A 19,929-nucleotide genomic window follows, 5' to 3' on the forward strand; every position below is an offset into this window, starting at 1 on the left:
TACTATTGCTGCATCACCCTTTCCTCTTCAAGGAAAACCAACGCAAGCTCAAGACATAGCAATCTGCCTCGTCCTGAGGCGGCGCGGTCGGAGCAGGATGGGTGACGCCAGAGGCCCACCAGGAGCTCCAAGGGGGTGTGTGGTTATGGCAGGGGCAGGTGTGCGCCCCTGCCACAACCTATGATGTAGGCAGGGCGTAGAACGGTGCCACTCCCTGGCATGCGGCGTCCCAGAGCTCGGCGACCCGTTCCAGCAGGGCGTCACAGCCACCTTCCGCCAGCATGCATCGTAGCAGCTCCCGGGCCACAATGAGCGCGGCTCGCATGTTCGCCTGCTCCCGGCAAGTGTGTGGCGCCGTCGCCGTGGCGTAGCTCGAAGATCATGCAGCAGCGCGGTTGCGGTGCGGCGCGAGGGGGACGACGGCGGCCCATGTCGTCCGTGACCAACAACACCAGGTGGCGCATGGGCCGCGAGTAGCGTGGAGTGGAGATCGTCCTGGTCGGTTGTTGCTGCCCGGGCTGGCCGAACAACCAAGTGCTCAATGCGAGCTCTTGGAGTGTCAGCCATGGAGGCGATGAAGCGGTGGCAATCGATCGATGGAAGAGAAGCTCTGACGCACCCCTACCTGGCGCGCCAAATGATGGATTACGGGTTCCACAAACCCTTGAGAGGTTCGAAAGCTGGGGTGCGTGCAAAGATCTCTCTCTCCCCAGTCTGCCGACTCGCCAATCTCACAGCCTAACGCGTCGAGCTCGAAGGAAACGGGACACAGTAGTTTACCCAGGTTCGGGCCACCTTGCGGTGTAAAACCCTACTCTTGCTTTGTGGTGGATTTGCCTCGAGGGCTAAGGAAGAACTGGTACAGTAGAGAACAACCTCAGGAGGTGTGTTCTTGGGATCAAGTGAGCTGGTGAGCTGGTGAGGGTGGAATGGATCTGATCGGGCCTCCCTCCTTGCCCATGGTGGCTAGGTCCCATTTATAGTGGCCTTGGTCCTCTTCCCAAATGCAGGCTGGAAGGGACCCACAACAGCCAAATTTGAAGGGAGACAACAAGTACATCTTATCCTGACTAAACTGGTCTTCGTTTGCAAAAGCCTCTGGTCGTGACGCTGCGGTGGGCTCGGTGATGACCTCTGTCTTGCCGTCCTGGCGGTCTTGATCTTGATCTTGTTGCATGGAATAGAAACCTTTGGCTGCTTCCTCGGGACTTCGCGCCTGCTGCTTGCCTTCTTTGCACCAAAGAGGAAACTGATACATTGCGCCCGCTGGAACCGGCCTAGCGCCCGCCTGGCCTTGATCATCATGGCTCACGTCACCCAAACCTCACGAGGTGAGCCTTGCATAGAAATTTCCGCTCCTCAAGAGCCAGCCTAAGGAGGCTGATCCCCTAGGGGGTGTTGGTGTCGTCCACCTCGCGAGGCCTGGCCCCTCGCGAGGGTCTTGAGTGGTTGATGTCGAAACTGGGCCGTACAAGGCCGCTGATGGAGCCACGCCGCGGGCCACGGGCAGGCAAGTCTGGGCACCCCCATATCAGAACACCGACACGGGCCACCTATGAAGAAGATCTCGGTCCTGAAAAGTTGTCTTGAGAAACTTCCCATGAATGTCATCATGACACCACCAGGGAAGAAGACAAACCCCAGACTAAAGGCTTCATACAAAGAGAGGACCTCACAAGGTCACTCTAACGCCAATGTTTTGCAGGGAAACCATCATCAAACTCATGAATATGAGCGTGTTTCCTCAAACCTCTATGTTCACAAAACAAAGAACTTTTCTGCATATTCTTATGAGTATTATTCACCTCCTGCAAAACTATTTGCTAGGGCTCCAAATCCAAAATGCTCATATGATGCACTTAGACTCATTGCTTCTAAGCCACCCCTTAAGATGTGGGTGGTTAAGAAGAATTAACTTATCTTGCAGGGAAAGGTCTCCAGCCGGAAATCATTGACTTCTGAAGACAATGCTGGGGACCTAAATCATCTTGTGGGACGCAAGATAAAATGCCAAAATGTTCTTACCATTTATTTCGTCCCATGATTTCTTGATGAGCATCCTATCTTACCATCCAAGAATCTTAATTTTGATAGTATGCTTGTTCATCAAATGTTTGTGCTTCACAATACTCTTGGTGAAGCCTATCCCACAACTGCATTGTAGGGTATGACTCTGAAAGCTACTGAATGGATTATGGACAGTGGATACACTAACCACAAGACTGGTGATTGAAGTCTTCTCATGGATTCAACCCTAGTACCATCTACTAAAACCCACATCACATTCGCTGACACTGGTAAAAGCAAGGTATTGGGCCTAGGTACAGTTGCTATCTCAAAGGATCAACACATGGATAAAGTGATGCTTGTTGAATCCCTTGGATACAACTTAATGTCTGTCTCAATACTTTGTGACCTTGACATGATTGTGATATTTGGAAAATATTGTTTCCTTGTGCTTATGGCTTCTGACAAATCTCTAGTCTTCGAAGATTATCGAAGAGGTGATCTGTATATGGTAGATTTCTCCGCAGGACCACAGCTTGTCGTATGTGTTCTAGCAAAAGCTTCTGAATGCTGGCTTTGGTATCGAAGGCATGAGAAACTTGCACAATCTTGTGATGAAGAAGCATATCATTGGCATCGAGGGCGTCAAGTTCAAGAAGGATCATCTATATGGTGCTTGTGAAGCTGGGAAGATGACTAGGGCAAAACATCCCTCGCAGAAAATCATGATTACTTCACATCCCTTTGAGCTGCTACATATGGACTCATTTGGCCCTACTCACTACTCAACCCTTACTAACACTGCACATCTTCATGGCTTCGTTATTGTTGATGATTATTCTAGATATACCTAGGTGCACATAATTCTATATAAGACTGAAGTGCAGGATGACTTCAGACGCTTCGCCAACCGTGCTATGACCAACTATGGCATCAAGATCAAGCACACCAGGAGTGATAATGGCACAGAATTCAAGAACACTAGCCTTGACACTTACCATGATACACTTGGCATCACACATGAGCTATCTACTCTATACATTCCTCAGCAGAATGGTGTCGTGGAGCGCAAGAGCAGGTCCCTTATTGAAATGGCTCGTACGATGCTCGATGAGTACAAGACTCTAAGAAAGTTCTGGCCCAAAGCCATTAATACTGCCTGCCACATCATCAACAGGGCTTATCTTCACAAATTCTTCAAGAAGACAACTTATAAACTACTTACTGGTAAGAAGCCAAACGAAAGCTATTTCAAAGTCTTTGATGCCAGGTACTAGATCAAAGATCCACATCACACTTCCAAATTTGCATCGAAAGCACATGAAGATTTTATGCTAGGTTACGGAAAGGATTCGCACACCTACAGAGTCTTCAACTTCTTTCACTATAAAGTGGTTGAAACGGTAGATGTGCGGTTCGATGAGACTAACGGCTCGCAAAGAGAGAACCTGCCAAATGTGCTAGATGAAGCTTCTCCTAGTGAATCTATCAAGCTATTGGGTACTGGGAAATCATACCCGCCGAGGAACGGACTAAAGAAGAAATCATCATTCCAGCTCCTACTCAACGTGAAGACAATGTTGAGCCTGAAGATAATGCTAAAGGTGAAGACAATGATCAGCAACAACAAAATATTTGCCCAGTTCATCATCGTGTGGCCAATAAAGTTCAGATTGAGATGATAATTGATAGCATCAATGCACCTGGTCCACTCACTCGATCAAGAGCAACACAACTAGCAAACTTTTGTGGGAACTTTGCATTCGTGTCCATATCCGAACCCAAGAAAGTCGATGAAGCTTTTATGGAACCAGAATGGATTCAAGCTATGCAAGAAGAGCCTCAACAATTTGAGCTCAACAATGTCTGGGAGCTAGTTAACCGTCCTGATCCATGCAACCACAATATCATTGACACCAAATGGATCTATCGCAACAAACAAGATGAACATGGTCAAGTCATCAGAAACAAAGCTCGTCTCGTTGCTCAAGGTTACACACAAGTAGAGGGAATTGACTTTGATGAAACCTTTGCTCCCATGGCTAGGCTTGAAGCCATTCGCATACTACTAGCCTATGCCAACCACAACAACATCCTTCTGTACCAAATGGATGTGAGGAGTGCCTTCCTCAATGGCAAAATTGAAGAATTTTATGTAGCTCAACCACCAGGTTTTGAAGATCCAAAGAGACCTGATATGGTCTACAAGCTCAACAAGGCATAGTATGGCCTCAAACAAGCTCTTCGCGCTTGGTATGACACACTCAAAGACTTCATGAAGAGAAAAGGCTTCAAACTTGGTTCTCTAGACCCCACTACGTTCACGAGGACATATGATGGAGAGCTATTTGTATGCCAAATCTATGTGGATGACATTATCTTCGGCTGCACTGATAAGAGATACAGTGATGAGTTTGGGCATATGATGCAAGAGCAATATCATATGTCCATGATGGGAGAGCTGAAATTCTTTCTTGATCTTCAAATCCATCAACAAAGAAATGAAATCTTCATATCACAAGAAAAATACCTCAAAGATTGCAAAGAAGTTTTGAATGCAAGACTGCAAAGGGTACATGACGCCAATGCCAACCAAAGGCCAACTGGGCCCCGACGACAATGGTAAAGAGTTTGGTCAAAAGGTATACCGCTCCATGATTTGTTCTTTATTGTACTTAATGCATCTAGGCCAGATATAATGCTCAGCGTTTGCATGTGTGTCGATTCCAAGCGGCACCAAAGGAGTCGGATCGCCTCGCTGTGAAGCGAATACTTCGATATTTGTCTCACACCCCAACACTAGGATTATGGTATCCAAAGGGCTCAGAGTTTGATCTAGTGGGATGCTTAGATGTTGATTATGCTGGTGACAAAGCTGATCACAATTCCACATCAGGCACATGTCACTTTCTTGGAAGATCGCTCGTCAGTTGGTCTTCAAAGAAGCAGAACTATGTATCACTCTCTACTACTGAATCTAAATACACTGCTGCTGGATCTTGTTGTGCTCAGCTTCTCTCGATGAAGCAAACCCTCAAGGACTATGGCATCAACATGAAGAATGTGCCCCTCTACAGTTACAATGAAAGCACTATCAAGATTGCTCACAATCCAGTTTAGCATTCGAAGACAAAGCACATACAGATCCGTCATCACTTTCTCAGAGACCATGTGTTTAAGGAAGACATTGATATCATTCATGTCAACATTGAAGAGAAATTGGCAGATATCTTCACGAAGCCCCTATATGAGAAAATGTCGGCGTAATGGGCCACGGGTAGGCTCACCCGAGTCCCTGAATTTATCAAGACCTTGGGCCGGCTCCGCCTCTTGCTGCGTCCTAGGCCGAAGCTCCGCCCTCTAAGGGCCGGCCAGCCGAACGGCCGGCTGCCAGAGGGCGGCCAACCACCAACAGACAGAATCACGAGCGGACGGCTCCAGCCGACCGGTCTCTATGGAAGGCGGCATCTAGCAGGCGGCTACCGCGCACCCTCAGAGTCTGTGCCCCCATCAAGAGGACGAGACGGGGCATGGCAACAGTAAAGCCCTCACCCCCGAATCCTGGGGTTGGCGCGGCCATAGTATCCCGTACGGGCGGAGATCTCCGCACGACGTGGCACTGTTGCCACTCTCCCCTGACATCACTCTGGGCAGGCGGAGCCCTGTCCCACTACACCATGACAAAAATTATGGGGTCGCCTTATCTGCCGGGAAAACCAGCTAGTGGAGGCAAAAAGTCTGCCGGTAATGCCTTTTGCCGGCAAATATGAACTGCCCTTGAAAGTCCTGTCGGGAAATACAATTCCCGGCAGTTATAAGAAACCCCGACAGTTCCTCTGACCTACATTGCTGGACCTTTTGCCGGCAGTTAGAACTATTCCCGGCAAATAGATTTTTCCCGGCAGACTGACAATACAGGGCAGATAGAAGAATTCCTGGCAATGAATGTGCCCTTAATTAAGTACACTGCCAACGCACAAATTACCTTGGAATTCAACCTATCATTTCTCTCCACCCAATTTTATACCATAATCTAGAATTCAATGTGTACACGGAAAATCACGCATGTCGAGTAATTCAAGTTGCATCATAATATATATCTCAACAATACATCATGTCTGCATGCATACATACATATGTATACATTTGTAGGTTCACGAGTCTAGTACTGCATCACAGCATACATACAGGTTCACAAGTCCAGTACTACATCACAGCCAAAAGGACAACAATCCATCATGTATACATACATACATTTGTAGGTTCATGTCTCCAGTATAACATCACCAAACATAACATCTAGTTTCAGTTAGAAACTGATTCCATCCTAGAGTGCTAATTCATCAGATAGATATTAAAATCCAAAAACCGAGTTAGATTCTACCAATAGGTCCTTTTAGCTCACAAAACATACATCTATAAACTTGTGGGGTGCAAAAGCAGACCTGAAAAAAGAAGCAAACCAATTACCACATATTAGAAGTATTTAATAAAAGCACAACCTGCTCACTAGACTCCATAGCTTCAACCAGATAGTAGATTACAGAACAAATACCAGATTATAAACAAACAATGCTCTTAGCACTTTACAATGTGGCTTTTACATTTAACATGCATTTAATTGTTTGAGTGAATCAGATATTAAGGCCTAGTCAACTAAATGTAATTGCTTAATATTTATTTACTGGAATGAGAATACACACACACCCATTACTAAAAGATTGTCCACTTAGATGCACTAATGTAAAGAAATGAGCATTAAGCAATGGAGATGGAGAAAAGTGACACAGATTACCTTCTGTGCATTTGAGAAAATGGAAAATGTGGCGAGGAAGTGGATTCTATGCAGGCAAAGAAATGTAAGATCACTCTGGACTACAGAAGATCTCAAACCATGCCACAGAACTACTCAAATGATTCATCTATTGTCTACGAACTGATTTTCCAAATAAAGAATCTTTGCATTGTTGACGGTCCAAACCATAGTTCACGCAAATGCTATGATACAAATGCTCAACCTAGATGATAATAGAAATTTAAGAACAACAGAGTTGAAGCGATTAGCTAAGCTCTCGTTGAAGATTTTGTCGTATGGATGGAACTCTCTTCAGTTTGACTTGTGATATATATACTAGTGAAATTTCAACATCCCAAGAGACAAAAGGCAGGTTCAGTTCACAGTACAGTAAGCAAGCTTAACTTGTATCACATGGCATTCATTCTCATATCTTCAAAGGGTAGTAGTTTACATATAAACTTAACAGAAAAGGTCAAAAGTTTGAAACACTTGCTCATATATCATATCTCCCAGAAGGTCAAAAAAGCATCCAACATATAATAAAATTATCAATTAGTCATGGCATATTTATATATGGAAATATTTTCGTCCAGCATATGATTCATATAAACTACTTATTCTCCAAATATCAAATATATATATTGAAAATGCCTAGTGACGGCAACAAGACTGGTACATGTACAACAATACTAGTAGAGTTTTAAAGACACGCCCTTTAAGGCCTTATCTTTAAATCAATACACCGGGAAAAATGAACCTTAACTCTGCGGTAATTTAAGAAACAATATTTAAGAACATAGCTTACAGGTGTTGTAGAAAGCAACACATCCTCATTTAAGTTTCCAAACTATTCTTAAAGACAGAAACACATTTAAGTTTCCAAACTATTCTTAAAGACAGAAACAGGAATGAGTAGAAACTAGTCACTCTGAAATAAAAATTACCAAGGAGCATACCAGAACACAGAAGCTTTCTGAACCAAAAGGATTTGCCAGGAGCATGAGCAAAACACAAGCGCTAACTACCCGTGGTGTTCCATACTGACAAGCAGCATGAAGTTGCAGTATGTTACACGTCAAGGAATGAAGTTCCAGCCTTTTGCATCTTCTATATGGAACTATAAATGAACGAGTGCCAGCATCGTTGTTACTTTCAGTTTGGCATTGTTCGACCATTTTTTAGAGAGCAAGTACTATAGTATGTATTGATTATAGAGGCAATAGATGTATGTCTTAATCCTAACAATGTGCCAAGATACTACATAGTATCTACTCATTAAAGAGACAATAAAAATTAAGAACAAAGATGATAGTTTTACTCAAGTAACAAACTCACCATTTTCCTTTGGTAGCGAGCCAAGGAAGCACTCTCTTCACGGTGACCCCCGATCAAATCCGCTTCCGCTCCCTGCAAGCACAAGAAGTTTATTCCATTCCGTTTTGCACCACATCTCAACCATCACTCACAAGTCACAATGCATCTGGACAGCTTTGGACCCATCAAGGTTTTCTCTAAAAAGATCATTGTGCCAAGTATAAGTCTGTTAGGAGAAAAGGTGAATTTATGGCACATGGTATTCTGGTCAATTTGTTCTCCCACATGTAAACTTTATGAGAAAAGGCTAGCTACGCAATGAAAGAAGCAAGACGTCTCAGTATCTCACAAACACACCAGGGCACAAAACGTGTTATTAAGTATAACTAAAGAACTGCATTTGATAGCAAAATCTTTATGCTAGCTGACTCAAATTCAATTGACACGATGTCATCTAGCCACATCGGCATTTGCCAGTAGCAGCTTCTAGTCAGAGCAAATTACTTGAGCGGATGCATTACTGCACAACCAAGAAAAGTAGACCCACAAAAGCACTTGTTCTGTCACTTCTATTGGCTCCCTGTGTATGCAGAATTGCAAACAAAATATCTGAAGAACAACTAGAATGATTATTTGTTTTAACGCAATGACGCCAGAATCAAAAGGGCCTTTTGCACTGCAGAAATTGTAAACAGGACATTTAATTTGACTAATTAAGATATGGCTGCAGTGGGGATTTGATTTTAAAGGGAATGAGAGACTAAAACAGAGCATATTTCGTATATAGTTATAATGCAGAAAAACTCTCACAATAAACTTCATCCGGACCGTACATACAGTTACTATTGGGAAGAAGCAGAACAGAGGAACGAAAAGAAGAGGGAGCAACGTACAGAGTACAGTTAGATGCCATGGCGTAGTATTTTTCAAGTGCTCAAGTATGCTTACCAAATCTCCATACTCCGATGATATTTGGCTCCCAGATGCCATGCTCCCCAACGGTAAGCACCCAATCAACACAACACATCAACAGCAGCACAAGGAGCAGCAGCTCAACAATCCTGGCGGTGTCCTACGACGACGAGGCATGCAGGTGGGCGGTGGATGCCGGTTGCGAGGCTGGGGTGGCCGGATCCGAGGCTGGGGTGGCCGGATCTGACTCAAGTAGGAGGAGGGCAGACCACGGCGGCTCGTCGGAGACGATTGGTCGTCGTTGGCTGTGGAAGGAAAGGGGCGTCGCCGGCTGGGGAGAGGCCGGAGCTCATGGAGGCAGGCACAGTGGGAGGGAGGAGAGGTGGGGAGCGACGGGTAGAGAAGGTAGGGCGGCGACCAGGCGCTCTCCCTCCAGATCCAGATCGGGGGAGAGGAGGAGCGACGAGAGAGAGAGGGGGCGGCGCGGTACTGGACGAAGGGGCTGGGGGCGACGGCACCGGCCGGGCGGCGATGGTGCGGGTGGGGGATCCAAGGCGACGGCACCGGGCGGCGATGATGCGGGGCGATGGGGATCGATGTTGACTTGGTGAGTGCGGCGCTGAGGGAAGAGGTGGGGACTGGATGTGGGGAAAGAAATTAGGGCTGCGTGCGGCCGTGCGCTTCCAGTGACTTCTATCTTTTCGCTTCTCCGCGGCTGCCTCGCGCGCTTTTTTGGTCCGAATTTTTTAATCCCCGCCAACATGCATACCGGCAGTGCATCCGCCCTCATTTACTTTTTAGGGCAGATGGACCGACCCTAAAGACGCCGGCAGATAGACTGCCCTTGTAAGTTCATTATCGCCGGCACATAGCACGCCCTATAATTTTTTTCCCAGCAGCTAAAGTTTTGCCGGCAGTATAAGTGACCCAAATTCTTAACTTTTCCCGGCAGTTGATTGCCCTTAATGTTTTTCGTGGTGTAGTGTCCCCCACGACGGCCTGTCGGTACGACCCGCAGGCTGCGGGCCCTACTAGACAGTGACATCCCAGAAGACGGCGCACGCCGAACCAGGCAGACCGGAGGAGGGCCGGCCTCTAGTAGGCGGTCGTCCCCTCCCTCAAGGCCCGTGCACCATTAACGTGATGAGACCAGGTGTGGCTACAGTGATCTCCCACCAGGCGGCAGGGACTGTAGCCACACTGAGGTGACCAAGCCAGCGTCATTAGCAGCACGGCTACAGTGAGTAGCCACCAACCAGACCCGCCAGCGGCGGAAGCGGCCTGTCAGCTCCGTACCAGACCGGTCAGCGGGCCCCAGTAGTCGGAGGAGAAGCCGGAGGCCGGAGATGCTAACAGCCGGGTCCAGCAGCCAGCCAGATTACCATTGTACCCCTGGGGGGTAGGCCTATATAAACCCCCCAGGGCACCCATGCAAAGGGTTCCCACCCCATTAGACCTAGCCACATTCCTAGGGCAGGAGAGAGCTAGCCTTGTCTTCTCCTACCTCTAGCATACAACTCAAGGAGCAACTTTGTATCGCTTGTGCCTTTAGTGATCATGCGGAGACCCCGTAGAGCAGGACTAGGGGTGTTATCTCCTAGGAGAGCCCCGAACCTGGGTAAAGTAAGCCGACATTCGTGTCTACGCCTCATCCCGCTCCCGGGCACTGGGGACGTTCTACTCGCTCCCACCATGATAAGCCATCCTTTGGCATATGTCGCACCCAACCCCCGACATTTGGCGCCCACCGTGGGGCGAGGTGCACTGTCTTCCGGAGACCTGCTCTGAACGGGAACCTTATTCCTTCCTGGCGAGCGAAGCCAGCCCAGCATGCCCAACGGCGTCAACCTCGACGCCCTGCATGGCACGGAGATCGCCTGCGCAGCGAGCTGCTTCGCTGACCTTGTCGGCGAGATTCACCTCTCTGACGAGCCGGCCTCCGACGCGGGCACCGGCCGCCCCGAGAGCCGCCTCGTCAGCCTCCTCGACTAGCTTCACGTCACTAACGAGCCTGCTGTGGACCTGGAGTCTGTTGGCTCCACCGACCCGATGATTGTCGACTCCGACATGGCATCGCTTGACGCGTTTCCCACCAACGTGGTGATCTACGACGAGCCGCCTCCTCACGAGCACAGCGGTGGGAGCACCGTCACGGAGGTACTCGTCATTAACAGTGGCAAGCGCTCGAATGGAGATGCTCGAGACCCACTCGATGCGGTGCTGCGAGACTTGACGGCGCCCATCCCAGAAGACGCAGATGGTGAGATGCTGGAGGCACGCCGCGTCCAGCTTCTCGAGAGCGCTGGCCGGCAAGCCAGCATGCGACGCCTCTCGGACGCCTATCGGCGCAAGATGGACCGGGCTGTCGGCGGCACACCGGCTCCTGGGGGGCCTAGCCACATCGGCCCTGTCCGGCAGCGTGGCGGGACCATCGCCAGCATGTTCGGGCAGAACGCCCCGTCTACACCACACCTGCAGAGAACATCCGGGCCGCCCAGGCGGTGACGGAGGAACTGGACAAATACGAGGGCGACGAGCATTGCCACATGATAGAGCGAGTCCAGCAGCTCCTAGACGCGGCTGCCGCGTTGCATGCAGTCAGCTGCCGCGCCAAAGAGCCCGCACCACGGAACGATGAGCCGCCCCTTCGACAAGAACACGGCACGACATCCCAGACGCCGACTGGCGGCGCTCGTGGAAGACGAGGCAACGAGCCGGCGGCCAGCCGGAGCCGGACTCGCCTTTCCATCGAGCGTGACAAAGACGACCGCCCTCGAGTGGTGGAGCGCCGAGGCGATCCTCCGCCTCCACCTCGCGGAGCAAGATATCCCACTCCGCCGCCTGTCACGCACCCGACACTCGGCGACTGCCTTGGCCGCCGAGAGGGAGTCAGAGAGAACGATGCCCGCCATCGGATCGACCGCCTCAACCGATCCCTGGCGCTAGAAGAAGAAGACGCGCTGGGCCCGCCCTGTTTCGGCCCACGAATCCGGGATGAGCCCTTTCCCAAAGGGTTCACCCTCCCTCGAGATACGCCCAAGTACACCGGCTCCGTGAAGCCGGAGGATTGGCTGGTCGACTACTCGACAGCCGTCAGCATAGCAAACGGCAACAAGCGGGTTGCCGTGAAGTACGTCCCCCTCATGCTTCAGGGCACAGCCCGAACGTGGCTCAACAGCCTGAAGCCCCGCAACATCAACAGCTGGGTTGATTTCACCGAGGCCTTCATCTGCAACTTCACTAGCACCTACAAGCGGGCTCCCAAGCCCCGACAGCTCTCCTTGTGCGTCCAAGGGCCCACAGAGTCGACTCACGACTACCTCACGCGCTGGACCGAGCTGCGCAACTCCTGCAAAGGCATGCATGAGGTGGAGGCAATCGAGTACTTCACCGCCGGGTGCCGAGAGGGCACCCTCCTCAAGCATCGACCCCTCTACGACGAGCCCGAGACGCTCGACGAGCTGCTGATTATCGCCGACAAGCACGCCACGGCCGACTCCTCCATGAAGGCGGAAATCCTAATTGATGCATCCGGCAAGGTGGCACCTCAGGTCCCTCGGACTCCGGCTGGTGACACCAGTCGGCGACAACAACCAGGTGACAACAAGCGGAAGGCCACCCAGCCGGCTTCCACCAGCCGGCAAGTGGCGACGATCGAGGATCAGCAGCCGGAGGGGCAGCCGGCACCCAAGCGACAGAAGGGCGGCAAGTCCAATTGGTTGCCCGCTTTCTCTTACGAGCAAACTTTAGATGCACCCTGCAAGTTCCATAGCGGCGCAAAGCCGTCCAACCACACCACACAGAAGTGTCACTGGCTCGCCAGAATCGCCAAGGGAGATGGACTCCTGCCTCCTCCGCCTGCCGGACCGCCGCCTCCTCAGCCCCAGCAGCCGGCGGCCCGACCAGTCGGTGCCATACAAGACGAGTACCCAGAGGAACACGGAGCTTATATTGTGTTCACCAGCGTGGCCGATGACAAACGCAGCAGACGGCAACAACAATAAGAAGTGCAAGCAGTGGCCTCCAGCACTCCAGAATTCATGCATTGGTCTGAGAAGCCTATCAGTTGGAGCAGGGCCGACCACCTGGAAGTGATGCCTTCCCCAGGTTCATACGCCCTGGTCCTAGATGCTACCTTTGCAACGGAGAGGCGGGAAGCACGTTTCTCCAAAGTCTTGATAGATGGCAGCAGCAGCATCAATATCTTGTACCATGACACAATGGAGAAGTTGGGAATCAAGCAGAAGCAGCTCATCCCCAGTCAGACTGTATTCCATGGCATAGTCCCTGGCCTTTCCTGCTCACCAATCGGCAAGACCCAGATTGATGTTCTCTTTGGAGACAAGAATCATTTCCGCCGTGAGCAAGTCTAGTTTGAAGTAGTGGACCTCGAAAGCCCCTACCATGCACTGCTTGGCCGACCAGCTCTGGCCAAGTTTATGGCAGTCCCCCACTATGCCTACCTCAAGATAAAGATGTCGAGTACCAAGGGGATCCTGACCGTAGTCGGAGATTACAAGAAGTCGGTCGCTTGCGCCACAGATAGCAGCCGGCTGGCTGAGTCCCTCGTGATCGCGGCAAAGAAGCAACTCCTTGACAGGGTGATGGCGTTGGCAGGCAAGAAGCCGAAAATGTCACCCATCCCCAAGGAGTCGGAGGTTGAGGGCTCGTTCAAGCCGGCCAAAGAAACAAAGAAGATACCCTTGGACCCGGAGCACCCGGAGAGGCACGCTATCATAGGTGCAAACCTTGACAGCAAATAGGAAAGCGAGCTCGTCGATTTCCTTCGTGAGAATCAGGACATCTTCGCATGGTCTCCCAAAGACATGCCGGGTGTTCCGACGGATTTTGCCGAGCACAAGTTACATGTCCGACCTGACGCCAAGCCGGTCAGGCAGCCCTTGCGCCGCCTGTCGGATGAGAAGAGAAGAGTTGTCGGAGAAGAAATAGTCCGGCTTCTAGCAGCCGGATTCATCATGGAAGTATTCTTTCTAGAGTGGATGGCCAATCCGGTCTTAGTATTGAAGAAGAATAATCATGGCGCATGTGCATTGACTACACTAGCCTCAACAAAGCTTGCCCCAAAGATCCCTTTGCTCTCCCAAAGATTGATCAAGTGATAGACTCCACAGCCGGATGCGAGCTGTTGAGTTTCTTGGATGCATACTCAGGGTACCATCAGATAAAGCTGAACCCGGCTGACAGACTGAAGACCGCCTTCATCACGCCATTCAGAGCCTTCTGCTACCTCACCATGACGTTCGGCTTGAGAAACGCCGGCGCCACGTTTCAGCGTTGCATGCAGAAGTGTCTCCTCAAGCAACTCGGCAGAAATGCCCATGTCTATGTGGATGATGTGGTGGTGAAGACGAAGAAGTGTGGCACGCTGCTAGAAGACCTCAAGGAAACTTTTGAGAATTTGCGCCGATTCCAGATCAAGATCAACCCGGAGAAATGTGTCTTTGGAGTACTAGCCGGCCAGCTCCTTGGCTTTCTGGTCTCAGAGCGCGGCATAGAGTGCAACCCAGTGAAGATCAAGGCCATTGAGAAGATGGAGGTGCCCACCCGACTGCTGGACGTGCAGAAGTTCACCGGCTGCCTAGCATCAATTAGTCGTTTCATCAGTCGGCTGGGCGAGAAGGCTCTCCCTCTGTACCAACTTATGAAGAAGACCACTTTTTCGAGTGGAACGACAAGGCGGACGAAGCCTTCTCCCAGCTCAAGAAGATGTTGGCAACCTCGCCTGTCCTGGAAGCTCCGACTGAGAAGGAGCCCATGCTCCTCTACATCGCTGCCACCAGTCGGGTTGTCAGCACAGTCATTATGGTAGAGCGCAAGGAGGAGGGCAGAGCATTGCCGGTCCAGAGACCGTTATATTACTTGAGTGAAGTATTGTCCGCCTCCAAGCAAAACTACCCGCATTATCAGAAGATGTGTTATGGCGTGCACTTTGTCGCCAAGAAGCTGAAGCCTTACTTTCAAGAGCACCCAATAACCATCGTCTGCACGGCTCCGCTTGCTGAGATCCTGGGAAGCTGGGATGCTTCTGGCCGAGTGGCCAAGTGGGCCATTGATCTGGCCCCTTACACCATCTACTACCAGCCTCTCACTGCCATCAAGTCGCAAGTGTTGGCCGACTTCCTCGTCGACTGGGCCGAGACCCAGTACCTACCACCAGCACCAGACTCCACTCATTGGCGGATGCATTTTGATGGTTCGAAGATGCGCATCGGTCTGGGAGTCGGCATCGTCCTTACCTCTCCCAAAGGCGACAAGCTCAAATATGTGTTGCAAGTCCATTTTGCCGCCTCCAACAACGTAGCAGAATATGAGGCACTCATACACGTACTCCGACTTGCCAAGGAACTCGGCATTCGCCAGATCCTGTGTTATGGTGACTCCGACTTGGTGGTCCAGCAGTCGTCAGGCGACTGGGATGCCAAGGACGCAAATATGGCAAGCTACCGTTTCCTCGTGCAACAACTCAGTGGATACTTTGATGGGTGCGAGTTCCTTCATGTGCCAAGAAATGACAATGAGCAAGCAGATGCTTTGGCACGGATCGGCTCCACCCGCCAGGCGATACCAGCCGGCGTCGCCTTGCAGCGCCTCCTTAAGCCGTCTATCAAGCCATCTCCAGAGTCCGACTCCATCTTCGTGCAGGCCCCTCCTGAAGCAGTCAGATCCGACTTGAGGATACCATAAGCTGGCACGGGGACTTCGGCAGGCGGCTCGGGGACTGCAGCCATCGCACCCGGCCCGGGAATTCCAGAGCCTGGCCCAGGGACTGCAGCAGTCGGCTCGGAGACTTCTTCAAGACAGCAGGCGGTAGACGACTCCAACCCACCACCTTCCAGCCCAACTGCCCTCGTAGAAGTCGTTGTCGTAGCAGTCAGAGAGATAGCAGCACCATCATGGGCTCAACCCATCCTCAAATTACTGGTAAACAAAGAGCTGCCAGCCGACGAGACCCTGGCCCGACAAGTGCAACGGCGGGTGGCGGCATACACCATAGTCAACAAAGAGATGGTTCGGCACAGTGTCACTAGTGTGTACCAGCGCTGTGTGGAGCCGGACCAGGGCCAAGCGATCCTCAGAGATATTCACCAGGGTGAATGCGGCCACCATGCAGCCTCGAGAGCACTCGTGGCCAAAGCTTTTCGCCATGGATTCTTTTGGCCGACTGCTCTTGAAGAGGCCAAGGAGTTGGTCCAGAAGTGCCAAGGGTGCCAAAGATTCCGCTCCAAGCCTCATTTGCTAGCTTCTGCACTCAAGACTATTCTGATTGCTTGGCCATTTGCTGTTTGGGGTTTGGATATGGTGGGGCCATTCAAGGCAGTCCGTGGCGGCATGACTCATCTGCTTGTCCCTGTGGACAAGTTCACCAAGTGGATAGAGGCCAAGCCAATCAAGAAACTGAATGGGCCGACTGCCATGACTTTCATTGCCGACATCACGGTACGGCATACCGCATAGCATCATCACCGATAATGGCACGAACTTTGCCAAAGGAGCCTTGGCTCGTTTTTGCGCAACGCAGGGCATCCGACTGGACTTAGCGTTCGTTGCCCACCCGCAGTCAAACGGCCAGGTTGAGCGAGCAAACGGCCTCATCTTGTCCAGCATCAAGCCCCGACTGGTCGAGCCTCTTGAGCATTCGGCCGGCTGCTGGCTCGACGAGCTGCCGGCCGTCCTCTGGAGCCTGTGCACAACTCCGAACAAGTCGACCGGCTTCACGCCCTTCTTCCTCGTCTACGGTGCTGAAGCCGTCATCTCGACGGACATAGAGTCGACTCCCCGCGAGTCACCATGTACACCGAGGCGGACGCCAAGGAGGCGCGAGAAGACGGCGTCGACCTGCTGGAAGAGGGCCGGCTGTTAGCACTCAGCCGGTCCGCCATCTACCAGCAGAGTCTGCACCGATACTACAACCGCAAGGTGAATCCAAGATCCTTCCAAGAGGGAGACCTTGTGCTCCGGCTGATCCAACAAACAGCCGGACAACACAAGCTCTCGGCGCATTGGGAAGGCCCCTTCATCATCAGCAAGGTGCTGGGCAATGACTCCTACTATCTGATCGACGCTCAGAAGCCCAGAGCACGCAAAAGAGATGATTTAGGCAAGGAGACGGAGAGACCGTGGAATGCAAACCTCCTCTGGAGATTTTACAGTTGAAAGCAGTATGTATCACGCTATCCTTTGTATTATGTACAAAGACTCCGGGTCCCCCGAGACAAACTCGGGGACTGCCTTCCTTTTATCTATATGATAAGTATTATGCCCTTGAGTGTGTTTCTGTTTTATGATTTCCGCCTGGCACCAGGTCGACCAGTCGGCCCGGAGGTTTGCCGCCCTCCACTGTATGCCGCCTCCTGCAGCCGGACAAGTAATGTGTTGGCACCTAAAACTTCTTCTGTCAGAAGCCATAGTTCGTAGAGCGACTGCATGGCGGGCAGAGGCGGCAAGACAGTGCCCACATGAAAAATGGTTAAGGAAAAGTACATATAGCCGAGGTCGGCACCAGACCTGCCCGGCCAGCTGCCGAGCAGCCGGCCGGCCGGCCTCTGCCTTCGTTGCAAAAACCTCCAAATGGCTAAGTACCTTCCCTCCTGCAAAAAATCTAAGTACTCAAACCAGCCGCAGTTGATAACCCACAAGTATAGGGGATCGCAATAGCTTTCAAGGGTAGAGTATTCAACCCAAATTTATTGATTCGACACAAGGGGAGCCAAAGAATATTCTTGAGTATTAGCAGTTGAGTTGTCAATTCAACCACACCTGGATAACTTAGTATCTGCAGCAAAGTGTTTAGTAGCAAAAGTGGTATGATAATAATAGTAGCGGTAGCAAAAGTAAAGATAAATGTTTTTGGGTTTTTGTAGTAGTTGTAAGAGTAGCAACGGAAAAGTAAATAAGCGAAGAACAATATATGAAAAGCTCGTAGGCAATGGATCAATGATGGATAATTATGCCGGATGTGATTCCTCATGCAATAGTTATAACATAGGGTGATATAGAACTAGCTCCAGTTCATCAATGTAATGTAGGCATGTATTCCGTAAATAGTCATACGTGCTTATGGAAAAGAACTTGCATGACATCTTTTGTCCTACCCTCCCATTTTCAGCGGGGTCTTTACGAAAACTAAGGGATATTAAGGCCTCCTTTTAATAGAGAACCGGAACAAAGAATTAGCACATAGTGAATACATGAACTCCTCAAACTACGGTCATCACCGAGAAGTATCCCGATTATTGTCACTTCAGGGTTGTCGGATCATAACACATAATAGGTGACTATAGACTTGCAAGATAGGATCAAGAACACACATATATTCATGAAAACATAATAGGTTCAGATCTGAAATCATGGCACTCGGGCCCTAGTGACAAGAATTAAGCATAGCAAAGTCATAGCAACATCAATCTCAGAACATAGTGGATATTAGGGATCAAACCCTAACAAAACTAACTTAATTACATGGTAAATCTCATCCACCCCAGCACCGTCCAGCAAGCCTACGATGGAATTACTCACGTACGGCGGTGAGCATCATGAAATTGGTGATGGAGGATGGTTGATGATGACGACGGCGACGAATCCCCCTCTCTGGAGCCCCGAACGGACTCCAGATCAGCCCTCCCGAGAGAGATTAGGGCTTGGCGGTGGCTCCATGTCGTGAAACGCGATGAAACTTTCTCCCTTGATTTTTTTCTCCCCGAGACGGTATATATGGAGTTGGAGTTGAGGTTGGGAGGTGTCGAGGGGGCCCACAATATAGGAGGGCGCGCTCTAGGGGGGCGCCCCCCTGTCTCGTGGACAGCCCGTGGGCCCCCTGGCCTTCATTCTTTCGCCAAAAAATTCTTATTAATTCTGAAAAGTGCCTTCATGGATTTCCAGGACATTCCAAGAACTTTTCTTTTCTACACATAAAACAACATCATGGCAATTCTGCTGAAAAAAGCGTCAGTCCGGGTTAGTTTCATTCAAATCATGCAAGTTAGAGTCCAAAACAAGGGCAAAAGTGTTTGGAAAAGTAGATATGTTGGAGACGTATCAACTCCCCCAAGCTTAAACCTTTGCTTGTCCTCAAGCAATTCAGTTGATAAACTGAAAGTGATAAAGAAAAACTTTTACAAACTTTGTTTGCTCTTGTTGTTGTAACATGAAAAGCCAGCATTCAAGTATCAGCAAATACTGTGCACTAACCATACTAACAATAACACATAGGTCTCACAATTACTCATATCAATAACATAATCAGCTAACGAGCTATAATAATAAAACTCGGATGACGACACTTTCTCAAAATAATCATAACATGATATAACAAAATGGTATCTCGCTAGCCCTTTCTGAGACCACAAAACATAAATGCAGAGCACCTTTAAAGATCAAGGACTGACTAAACATTGTAATTCATGGTAAAAGAGATCCAGTCAAGTCATACCCAATATAAACCAATAATAATGAATGCAAATGACAGTGTGCTCTCTAGCAGGTGCTTTTTAATAAGAAGGGTGATGACTCAACATAAAAGTAAATAGATAGGCCCTTCGCAAAGGGAAGCAGGGATTTGTAGAGGTGCTAGAGCTCGATTTTAAAATAGAGATTGAATAAAATTTTGAGCGGCATACTTTCGCTGTCAATGCAACAACTATAAGATGGTTGTATCTTCCATACTACATGCATTATAGGCAGTTCCCAAACAGAATGGTAAAGGTTTATACTCCCCCAACCACTAACAAGCATCAATCCATGGCTTGCTCGAAACAACGAGTGCCTCCAACATACAACAGCCCTAGGGGGGTTGTTTAATTATTTTGATTTGCGTTGATCTTTTTGGATCATGGGACTGGGCATCCCGGTTACCGGCCCTTTCTCGTGAATGAGGAGCG

The 19,929-nt window shown here is 49.8% G+C and overlaps 1 long non-coding RNA gene across 1 annotated transcript; it reads right to left on the reverse strand.

The window, feature by feature from the left end:
- Nucleotides 1-6,080: 6,080 nt before the first annotated feature.
- LOC123157442 (uncharacterized) lies at nucleotides 6,081-9,705 on the reverse strand. Its single transcript, XR_006478976.1, has 3 exons — nucleotides 9,068-9,705; nucleotides 8,141-8,212; nucleotides 6,081-6,452 (listed from the first exon to the last, which is right to left on the reverse strand). It is a non-coding gene; the product is annotated as an uncharacterized lncRNA (long non-coding RNA).
- Nucleotides 9,706-19,929: the final 10,224 nt, after the last annotated feature.

Source organism: Triticum aestivum, chromosome 7B (genome assembly GCF_018294505.1).
Source record: "Triticum aestivum cultivar Chinese Spring chromosome 7B, IWGSC CS RefSeq v2.1, whole genome shotgun sequence".
Taxonomy (NCBI): Eukaryota; Viridiplantae; Streptophyta; class Magnoliopsida; order Poales; family Poaceae; genus Triticum; species Triticum aestivum.